Source organism: Lethenteron reissneri, chromosome 24 (assembly GCF_015708825.2).
Source record: "Lethenteron reissneri isolate LAM-NWPU_2019-01 chromosome 24, ASM1570882v1, whole genome shotgun sequence".
Lineage (NCBI taxonomy): Eukaryota > Metazoa > Chordata > Hyperoartia > Petromyzontiformes > Petromyzontidae > Lethenteron > Lethenteron reissneri.
Window position 1 is genome coordinate 6604133 of NC_083802.1, and position 12204 is coordinate 6616336.

The 12204-nt window shown below is 46.2% G+C and overlaps 1 protein-coding gene across 5 annotated transcripts in view; it reads right to left on the reverse strand.

Moving 5' to 3' along the window:
• The window catches only part of LOC133346467 (talin-2-like), a 258048-nt gene that overhangs the window by 155669 nt on the left and 90175 nt on the right, over positions 1-12204 (reverse strand). The window lies entirely within an intron of this gene.

The following is a 12204-nucleotide window of genomic DNA, read 5'->3' on the forward strand; positions in this document are numbered from 1 at the left end:
GGGAGCTCTAGAAATCACCTACAGATGTGTCCTTCCCCCGCACCTTCGATTAGCGTGGTTGGCTACGTACACTGCGAAAGAAGCTTAACATACATACATATATTATATTTTGGCCTACTCTTCCACGCTGGCCAGGCATCTTGGAAGAGGTGGGAGTAACCACACTTTACCCAACCACAAGAAACTCAGAGATTCAATCATTGTGGTGTTCCCATTTGTGCTGCTGGGTATACAGAGGAGGGGGATTTAAGAAACGTTCCTCTTGTTTAAACTCTCGCGAGATTCAACTGATAACTTCTGGTTTGCAAAACCCACGTGCTCACCATCGCACCACGGCAGCATCCCATGTGTATTACTACACAGTCGTTGTCGCTAATTAAATTAATTAAAAGAGGTTCGGATATCACTCACTACTGACATTAGCAGTGGCTGGGATTCACAATCAGATTTCTGGGGTCATGGTTCAGCGTGCTAACCAGTGTGTCTATAAACAATTCATTCGTATACACTGCAAGCGTAATATCCCATCTAATAGACATGATCTATGAAGCCATCAATAAGGATTAGGCTTGAAGTAGCTGGATGGATAATAGCATGATGGAGTACTGGACAAGTTCTTGGGTTCAAATCCGAGTGTCAGCCACCCACGATGAAACTGGCTTCTCAAGTGTTGACGTATTTCTTGGTCTCGGCCCAACCACTAACTGACTGCAAAAAACCCCCACTGTGGCCAATTTGGTAATGAGGCATTCTCTACCTCTGATCACTGGCTTCCATCATTGGCAGCAGGGTCAGCTGTAAGATCGCCTGCCACCGCGCCTCTACACTCCGTCATCCACCGCATCCGTCTTCGCTGCCGTCACCCAGCATGACAGCTCACGGTGGAACTCTCCCGCAGCAGCGCGACTCGCAACCTCCTCCTCTCTAAACCAAGGACCAGGACCATCACTGCCAGGCGTCGTTTCTCCATGCCAGCCCCCCGCCAGCCCCCCACCATCTGGAACGCCATCTCGCCGCACATTGGCGGCATTCAATCAACACCGACTTTTAAGGGAACATTCAAGGCCCCACCTCTCTTGTCTCGCATCCAAGCGACTCCGAGCTTTGTTCCGCACCTCAGTGTCACAGTCATTCATGTCCGTAAGATACCGTGTGCGTTATAAATTGCATTCTTCTTCTTATTATTACAATAAAATGTATCTTGATTGTCAAAAGACTCTTTGAAAAGCATAAGGATGCATCCCCGAAAGGGGCCTATTGCACCTGGCGGGGCCTGTAGAAGATATCATCTTCTGGACGCTATTCTCCAACACAAGGTGGTGGTCATTGCAAGAGTTCCAAATGCTAATTTGACGGTGTCCTGACATCGCGTGCTCCTCCCGTATGCTCCTCTTGTGAAGGAGCATAAACCATCACATGAACTCCGATCATCCTCGCAGCGGTTTTTGGCTGCTGGCCATCGAACAAAGACGGTCACCGTATCGTGCGCTCTCAGATGCGCTTCTGCGGTCGTGAGGAATGCTCTTGCTTCTGACATTAGGAGGTGACTGGAGCTATGCACTTTTAAATCTAGATTGAAAAAATATATTCTTTGAAAGTGCTTGTGTTTAGTTTGTTGTCCTTCCCCTGAACCTCCGATTTAGCACGGTTGGCTACGTACGGTGCGAAAGAAGTTCAACATAATACGTACACATGAACGGCATAATTGGAATGTAAAATATGAGAAAAAAAACTCGACCGTTTTGGTCCAATCTTAGAAGCTAAGCAGGGCTGAGCTGGGATGGTGCTTGGATGGGCGACCACCATGTGCACAAGACCATTGTCGTACGAGTAGGAAATAGAGGGCAGTGCAGAAAAAACGACTGTTGTTCTGACCAGCGTGGTGAAGTACGCTAAAATGTCCCATATAGCCTGCAATGTGTGGGGAGGCCCTCAAACATCCGTGGATTGACAGAAAACAGGCTGTACATGTCGACATGTACATGCAAGGTTACAATAACGACATTTTACATCTCACGTTTTGAGCCAAACGTGCTTCCTCATTACATAACCTGCTACTTGCAGCAAGCTCAATACTGGCAGGTGTACGTACGCTTCCTCACGTCACTCACACGCCGCCATCAACATGCAAAGTGGTAGGAAAAGTGCCCTCACCTCGAGCAAAGGATTACCCTGCCCTAAGCCGCTTATGCATCTCGGTGAGGCACACACATGAAGCAAAGCATCCTCCTCCCTTCAGTGAGAACATTAATACAGCCCTGACTATTCCATTCTTGCGTGCAGCAGCAATATATTCAGGAGCTAGGTGCCAATGTTAGACGCCTGTTAGCCATGAGAGGGCTTCAACAGAGAGCTCGTGTAGTTTTGCTATACCTCCTTCATTCAAGCAGCGCATACTACGGTGGTTTACTATATGAACCGTAATTTTGTTTTCATGCTCACAGTCGCACTCTGTGGCTTGTCTTTCATGTTACATTCATGAAGGAGACGTGCGCCAGAGGTCGCAAACGGGTTTTGATTCCTTACCCGTACCCAGCCGCACCAGGGTCGTAAACGGCTACCCGTACCCGTACCCGGCGGGTACGGGTAGCCGGGTATCGGGTAGGGTACGGGTATCGGGTACCCGAATGCGACCTCTGACGTGCGCATTGGCCCGCTGGTGCTCTGAAGCGGTTGATGGTTACATCGTTGTCTTCAAGCAATGTAAAATCCAGGAGGGGGAAATGTTTGGATCTTGAATGCGGTGTTTATTCTGGACTTCCATGTTGTAAAGTTTGACCGATACCATCTATCAATGAGTACAGTTTGTTCTAATATGTTGTCAAATTCATTAAAAACAAAGTGTTTCCCTCATCACACAAGTGCCAACCGGTGCTCATCTCCGCTGGCGGTCCTAAGACAGATAGTTATGGAAATGCCACATTCCTATGACGGGAACCGGCCTTTCCTTTGGACAACCGCAACAAGTGGTACTTGATTATCATTCGCAAGGTTGTGAATGGGGCTGAATTGACCCCGAGCCAGGCTTTGTCCTCACAACTATTCGGATTGTGAGTGGAGCACTCTCACCAGCGTTGCCCATTCAGATGACGACATCTTTAAATATCGGGCATTGTAATAACGGTGTTTATCACAACCATCCTTATTGGACATTTCACGAGACGTGATGATGGAAAACCAGCTTGTTGTGTCATGTGCCGCCATCACCTCCAGCTCCCTGCAGCTTCAATCCACGTCGCTTGCTACACATACCTCGAATCACTCCTCCCAGCACTATCATGTAATCCCAGGTGTGTGGCTGTCATTCCTATTACTATTATTGGGTGGAACCCATGTGGGAGGGCTTTCTCTTATCCACCGCCAAAGGTACAACAACACGACTCTATGCTGTAACCACCTCGCAGCATGGGGAATATTCCTTGGGAAAACGAAGGCTGTTAACAGTGGTCGCACTTTGGACAGACTAGCACCACCAGGGAATGTGGAATTTCCACTGCCTACTCAATGACTGCGAACGGAGACGAGTACGGTGAGGAAACTTGGTCGAGCTTGTTTTAACTCTTGCACGAGATGGCTGTCTGTTACACTCGTGGAAACTACATTTGCACCTCTAATGAGTCCCTTTTTGAGTTGAGTACATGCCTACCAAGGGACGTTACTTTGCTGCAGAGGTTTGACGATGAGTTTCAGTTGTAAATCATTTTCACGGAGGCACTCTGCATGATCTCTGTACTGAGCTCCAGGTCTTCCCTTCAGTGGCAGGCGACTAAGTTCGCTAATTTAAAGATTTAAATTAATTTGCAGCTGGCAGACTATATTTAACAACGGTGTACCATGAGTCCCTACAGTTCCATCACTCCACAGGTGCCTAAATAATGAAAAATTTTATTTTTTACTATGAGCAGACAATTAAAAAAAATCTACCACGCATTGAAACAAGGGGCTGCCTTCAACAATTGCTAGTGGGCATGGTTCCGTTGAGAGGGCACTTTAATTCCATATCTGCCTTTAAATTCACTGTGTGTCAAGCTAACTCGTGCATCCACAAGGGCGAGGAGGGGCCCTCCTTGCCAGCAGCGGTGATGCATCGTGGCCAGGAGCTTCCTTCAAAGCCATACGACGTCTTTGAAGGCGTCCAGCCAGCAGACCTCCTGTGCCTTGTAAGAATGAGCACCGCTTACATCTTCCCGTGTCCTCATTTCATTAAAACGCCACCGAGGCTCCGATTTTTTCCGAGAGACCAATGTTGTGCTTGAAATGTCCTCAAGCTAATCCTCGCAGCAGCAGCAGCATAGGGTCCATATTTTCATTACCCTGTGAGCCGATTCTTAAAACTTATACGTAGAACTTCTTAATGAGCCTATTTAATCAAAGGAAGCATTTTTAAACTATTACGCATGTACGGAAAAGCGCGAATACATTTTATGTATGTAAAAAAATCCCCCCTTAAATAAAGTATTACATGGCTGAGGAGAGCGTATCTTGTAAGGAACTGATTAAAAAAAGACGACATTCTGATATAAATATTTGACAGCGTTGACAGTTCATTAATGTTGCAACAAATGCTAACCCACAGAACAGCGTATCTGATTGTTCATAACCGACTGTGACAGACGGATTTCATTTTTCAACATCTCCTCAGAAAGAAGCAACGTGTTTTTTTTTTGGTCTCTGAAGCAGTCACAAAAATGTTTAACACGTAGGCTTTCACGACCAATATCATCCATAATAGAGGATTTTTGGGTTAGATCGTGTAAATATATAATGAACGAAACAGGGGGACTTCTCCACAAATCTGGCTGTCGCCTGATGAAGCTAGTTGTAATTTCTGCCCAAACGTTGTACTCAGATTGTAAATGTTGTGGCTTGGCTCTCCAACACACCGGTTAGTGCTGTACTCGTGACGAATTGGCCACGTTCTGTTTACGTGACAACCCTTACTAGTTGGCTGTGTCGGGTGGTGGCGGGTTTTAACGATACATTTATATATTTTAGCGATCTAACCCAAAAAAACCTCTATTATGCACAAAAATGTCACGGGCAAAATATCGAATATTCAAGCATGTGGCCTCTAGTAGACCAAAGCAGAGTTGTATCTGACATCGTAAATTAACCAATCTGGTATTTTGCTATATTCCTGTAAAACAGCTTGGTAGTGTTGCAAAATGCTGGAAAACAATGTACCATGAAGAAGGCCCATTGCCCATAACGTCACCTGCTAACATATTTCCTTTTGAGGCAGCGCTATTGACGTAAGTGTGAAGTTTTGTTTTCCTGTGTTTGTACATCACTGCAAATGCAGTATCACCACGAATATTGCCACTGCCGCAAGTAACTCGGCGCATTGTTTTAAATAAGCAAAAAATGCCTGGCATCCGCTCTGCAAGTGGTCTAGTGCTCAGCGATCCACCACGCCTGCAAAGAACAACAGGTGATGGCTTGGCAGTGGCGTGAGCTGTAGAAGCCTGCCCATCAATTGGGCCTCATTGTTGCTATAAATACGACTGTGGTTGATTGTCAAATTCTTAAGTGTAAATAGGTTGTATTCTCTATTAGCGTTTTTTCATGATGAGCAGAATAAATCCATTAAACTAGCCCACTGCAAATTACCTCTAAAAAGGGAGCAACACCTCTCACAAGAGAGATCATGTGACAACTTTGACTTTAGTTTTGAAGGAGCCGAGTGGCACATGTTAGCTATAACATTCAACTCACCTAAGGGAGGTTACATGTTAAAAACCTGGTCATTGGTTGGGTCACCCTATTATGCCTAAAGGGTCATTAAAATAAGTACCACATTAACAACTGCCATCCTTGGGATAGACTGACACCTGTCATGGAAAGACGAATCTCCATCACTGGCTCAGGCCCACCACAGGAGATGACTGCTAGCACATTGCTCGTTGGAGCAAGCAGACATTTTGGCTTCAGGCATCACTTGTAGTTTGGAAGCGCTCTGAATTAGACACGTACGTGACCAAAGTGGCACTTCGCTGCCCATTACGAACAAGAAACGTGTACTTTAGACAGGCACACGATATTTAAAATATGGCAACAGCATAGACAACAATGATTTACCCCCCCCCCCCAAAAAAAAGTCTCTGATGGATCGGAGTTTAAAATTTCTTAAACATCTGCGTTATGACAACCGCAGACAGGGATGTAATTTTAACATTCATTGTGGCATCTATGAAGAGGCTGCCATGCACCCCCCGCCCCTCTCAGCACCCTCCTACATTAGAGCCACAACTCAAAATAGTGCAGCAGTGGGTCTATTTGCAGCTTCACACGGTAAGGCGATGGATGGCGAGTGGTCAATTCCAAGCCCGGGACAAAGGGCAGTTTCATAGCACTTGCAGCGCTAGCAAATAAAGAGTATCCGTATGAGGGACCTGTGCAGAATGATAATGAAAAATGAGAAACTCTCAGACACGAGAGTGGACAAAAATGCGAATGACATGACAACAATATTCATAGCCGCATGATACTTTTCCACGGGACATATATATCTACGACAGGATGGCCACACTCACTAGCTCGGGGTGTTTTCCTGTTACTCTTGTTACTGTAATTCCCAAGAGGTTTCCGTAGTTTGGATGCATCGGGTCTCAGCATTTCCAATGAATCATGAGAACTGGAAGCTTATCTAAGTTTGTCTTGGACGATTCATGATGGGGCTTTGCACAAAGATATTTTTGGGGGAGGGATTTTGGAATTGTTAAATATACATTTGGTGGCCTTGTGCTCACAACCGCGAGCAGTCCTATGTAAAATCTGGAAACTCCACATTCCTACGGCAGAGACTAGCCACTGCACAAAAACAATAACTTTTGACTTCCCATGAATTGGCATCCATCCCATAGAGATGACTCGTAAAGTAATCGCCAACCTTTGATTGTTACCAATGTGTCCACACTGTGTGAGCTCCCCATCGCAGTTAAAAAAACAATTGTGAGTTTTTACCTAACTGTCCGGTTGTATCTCCATTTTTTTTGTAAAGTGCTTTAGTTGTGGAAATGTAAAGGTCTAGTTATTAAATAAATAAGCACTACCCTGTGCTGGTGATGTAATTTTCTTGGAAGTGCAACTAAAGGTTGTTAATGTCATTTGGTGCCGAATTTAAAATAGACGACCTTGGAGTTAAGAAGCCCTATTGGGACACATACACACAAAGACAAAGGTCCCCCGTATAGCCTTAACAGACTGGAGGAGCAAGTGCTGTTCGTGATCACCTATGAAGGCCGGCACGGCACGAGGGAGTGGGTGGTCACCACCATGTCCGGCCGCCTTTGTCTCCCGAGTGATCGCACCAGGTATTTGTTTGAGGCTGAGTCGACCGAGAGAAGGAGGCCCAGGACCGGTTAAGATAATTATCACTGGTGCTGGTGGTGAACGGGAATTGAACTCGGTTCACCAGGTTTGGAGCGCAGCGCGCTGCTATACTAGCAATATTTGCGCACGCACACATACATGCGCACATGCGTAAAATATAACTAGGCTGATGTTGGACATATACCGCGATGGGGCACACCGAAAAGTATATTCAATTTTAAAAAATCCACAGCTTCTAATGAAGCAATTATGTGACAATTTTTTAATGTTCACATGCGTAAAAAAAAAAAAACTTTTCGATCATCAATACCTCAACCTCGCTGCTAAATGTGTAGCGTTACAGGGCAGGCCCAGGGAGGGGGAGAGGGCAGTAACCCCGTACGATTCCTTATGCCCGCCTGTGGCACCGTTCGAAATGGAAGCCCATCGCGGCTTCATCCCTCACTGCATTTTTACTGAATATTTTATACATTGTGCGTGGGATTATCTATTCACTATCTTGCTTATGCGTGGCTATGCTGCGACTTAAACTTTATATCCATGCCTCAGGCATTGACATTGTATCCTAAGAATTTCATAATAGTGCCTTGGATGGTTTCTGTGATCCCTGGGTGTTAATAATTGAAGGGCAAAGAAAATTAGGGATATCAGTCTAATTCTTGGAGCCTTAGCTGTTAACCCAAAGAATCCCATTGGTGCCTTGTAATACAGTCCTATTGGTTCCTATATTTAAAATAAAAAGCAGGCACTACTTGTGCATTCAACTCAAGACCTCTAACAGATATTCGTCCCTCTTTCAAGGCAGCGCTGCCAAGCAATGGTACTTTACTGTGTCATCTGGTAACCACAATGGCTAAATAACGTGGTAATACAGATTGTTGGACAAGTCTTAAAGGGGATGAGATTACTACAGGTAAGATCCCAGTGATACCGTCTAATGGCTAAAATCTCAGTGTGTTACTTAGACCGTCGCTCGGCAAGCATCCGTCGAAGAATGCGTGTGATAAAGTTCACCCGTTAAACACTTCAAAACGAGTCTAACAAGTAGGCTTTCGTGACCAATATTATCCATAATATAAGTTTTTGGGTTCAATCGCGTAAATACATATTCATTTAGATTGCACAAATATAACAAAAAATTATATATATTTAAGCGATCTAACCAAAAAACCTCTTGTGGACTTGAAAACGAGTCCAACAAAAGAGTGACCCAGAACTGGGTGGGTTTGCGGAAACAAACGTGCGATTCTGTTCTGCGCTGTGACAGCTGAAAGGCAAATGCCTCGGGGCATCGTCGGCCTGGTGATAGGCAGGCTTAGTCTGGTATCGCCTGGCACCACTTCAAAAGTGACCTCTCGAGTGGGCCCGGCAATGCGGACACGAACAGGCCGAGACGCCGAGAGTCGGCCGACGTGGGTAATCGGCACACTTGAGCACGTGCAAGACACGTAGCTCGTGGACATGCTAACAGCGGGCACAACACCTCCTCCCACTTAGCTTCCCGTATCGGTGGCCACTGAAGCGTGCTTCTGCTGCAAGCCGGCCGCTCTACACACCACGTTGCGCATTTGCACGCGAGCAGCTGGCCCCCCGACAGCCCCCTTCAAAATCATTCACATTACACAAGACTCGATGAGAAAATGTGTAAACTTCCAAATTACTCTCATGGGATTTGGCACGATAAAACAGTCAAACGTATACAGGTGGCAGGGTGGCTCTGTGGTCGGAGCAATGAGCTGCAAATGCTGAGAGCCGAGGTTCAAATCTGGGTAGCCAAATGTGATTGAACCAGATTTACAAGTGAAGTAAGTTGATGGTGTCACCACAGTAGAATGTCGTTAAATTTAAGTTGTATTTTTTTTCAATCGGTGGGGAAAAGTTTCAGCTCTGATAATTATTCATTTGACCACGGTGCGACAAACAATGCGCTGTGTAAGGAATGTCGGCAGGTGCAGTACCACCTCGTGTGAATGCAAGAGGTCATTGAAGGGAGGTCAGAAGCCGTTTTTCTTCAATCTATCTTTCTGTGGGCCATTCTCTGCGAGAATTCAATTGTGTAATACGTCTCGTAACATGATACGGTTAACACAATTGGAATAAAAGTAGGAGCGGAAAAAAAACCCAAGTGTCTCTCCTTAATAGAACACATGTTCCTTTCCCTTGGCAGTCCTGAAGAGATGGAACAATGTAATATACCTTCGGCAGAAAGCAACCTCTTTGTTAACATTTATGCGTGTGCCAAAGAGTGGTAATCATGTCTGTTTTATTCCAGGAGTAGGATTGGCTGAGACGACCTCCAACAGGGATGTGAAGCTCTAGGGCAGGTTGTAGAAATCCATGTTGAACTTCTTTTGCACCGTACGTAGCCAACCGTGCGAGGTTCAGACAGCACTTTCACTGATGTTATCTGGGTCACTTACTTCGGGTGTCATCCACCACCCCACCACTCCCCACAAATACACGGAGACAAAGATCCCCCAATAGCCCGAACAGTGTTTTCTGGAAAGTACTGTTAGCGAGCACCTATGAAGGCCGGCACGGCACACGAGGGGGTGGGTGGCCAGCAACCAGGCCCGACCGCCTTTGTCTCCCCAATGGCGATGTTTACACACCACACCAGGTACTCATTTGAGGCTGAGTCGACCTAGGGGTGGCCCAGGACTGGTTCAGATAATCGTCACTGTTGGGTTGTGAATTGACCTCGGGTCGGCGGGTTTGTAGCATAGCATCCTAACCACTGCGCCATCGCTCTCCACACAAACACAAAAGACAAAGACTCCCATCTAACCTGACAAAACTGCTGGGGCAAGTGCTGTTAGCGAGCACACAAACACACACGCACGCACATGTCACAGCTCGGTGAGTCAGACTATCCCTGGCTAGCATCAAATGTGACCCTTTGGTCTGCAAGGGCTCCTCAACATTCCATAGATGGCCTGGAAGCAGCGCGTGGGCCCTAGCAGCTGTGAGCGTGGGGCGGCACGGCACGACGTGGCAAGTCATCTCATAGCCATGGGAAGCCAGCAATAGTCACTGCCGCTCATGGCCTAATGCCTCTAACCCTGCACTGACCAGGGGGGGGGGGGGGGGGGGCAAAACATCCACGCGTCATCGTTAAAGGAGTACGTGTAAAAATACGTGACATCGGCTGTTCCAACAGAATGCGATCGTTACTCATTTCCGTTCAATTCACAATTGACACCCGAAATATTTTAAGAAGCCATTTAGGCAGAAGCATTTCTTATCTTGCGCTAAAATAAGCATGCGGCGGCACTCATCTCCAACATTAGCCCTGTGTCACATCGTCGGGGGCGGTGTGCACGAGGGTGCACAGCAAAACAAGAGCCACCCTTATGTGGATCTGTGAGAAAATGAGTTCAATGTGAACCTGTGACTTGCTTTAATATAAAACTAGGAGGGCACCTAAAATAGTGTGTACGCACTTGGACAGAGACAAAGACTCTGCCCAATCTTAGCTTTCTTTTTTCGGCTCTGATACAGCAGTAAAACTGCCACATTACCATGGCAGAGGCACAGACATTCGATATGAAAGCTGCTGTGGAGATCCACAATTTTGTAGGCGTTGACCCTTACTGGGTAGTGAAACTGTTGGGAGAGTTGAGAGCTCTTTGCACAGCCGACACCCAACTGGAATACATAAATGCAGGCATTTCCATTCTGAAGGGTGCCATCATTTTTGGTCAAAGCCCCATTGCTAACCTGACACCAACTTCATTGCTGGGACAAAATGGAATTCTAGCCTCATTTCATTATCCTAGTTATCTTCTTATTTTAAGTAGTTCCAATTTATTCTTCAATCAGCCTAAACACACTTTCTCCGTGTGAAACCAGTGAAGATTTTTTTTAATGAAAGGGCCTCCTTGTTTGAGGATAACAATAACCAAACACTGCGCATGGACAGTGATTGGGGCCAGGAGCTGGCAGGCAAACAGCTGAACCTTGCCACCACTGGAGAAGGCCCAGTGGAACACAGAGCAAACCAAATATAGGATTTTATTTCTCTCACACATACACACACATGCTCACGTGCTCACACACACACCCATATACATCCCTATGGAGTCAGTGAAGGGGGAGGGAACACGAGGTGAGAAGTTAACAAACTGTGGGTGTTCCTAAAGTGTGACTGACCCCGTCCATAGAAATGTGAAATTTTCCACCACTGGCTTCTGGCTTACATAGAGATATGGGGGGACAATTTGACTGCCAGCACTCCATAAAACAACCGCTGTAATTATTGTTTGAGTTCTTATTCCTCGTGGGCGTCCGAGGTGTTTCTTTCCAGACAATTCGGATCTGACCCCCGACGACTTCCAGCTTCCTTGGGTTCATGTTTTACAGGTGAAACTGCAAACACTATCTACAGCAATACACCTGTGTATTTTGGCCTCAACACACACTTGTAGATACTGTCTCCTTCCTAGTGATCCGTTACAAACCCACAAAGACAATGATCTGCCACATAAGCATTATAGACCACGGAGGAAGGTGCTTTCAGTGAGCACCTAGTACGGATGGAACTGCAAATGAGGGGGTGATGTGGCTGGCATCATGCCTGGCTGCATTTGTCTCCTCAGTGCTGATGTTCACACACCGCATCAAGCACTCATTTATCTTTGAGTCAAGCTACATACCTTGTGGCATTCACATCGCGTGCATAGCTCAGAATCAAACCCAGGTCGCGAGATTGTAGCATGGTGCGCTAGCCACCACACCATACATCACCACGCCACACGCACACACACAAATATGCATCTTGCACGAATTAACATTTGGTGCCGAGTTACAAAAGAAGAACTATTTCACACATGCTTCGAGCCAGAAGCCAGACTTGGAAGGCCTGCCCTGGTT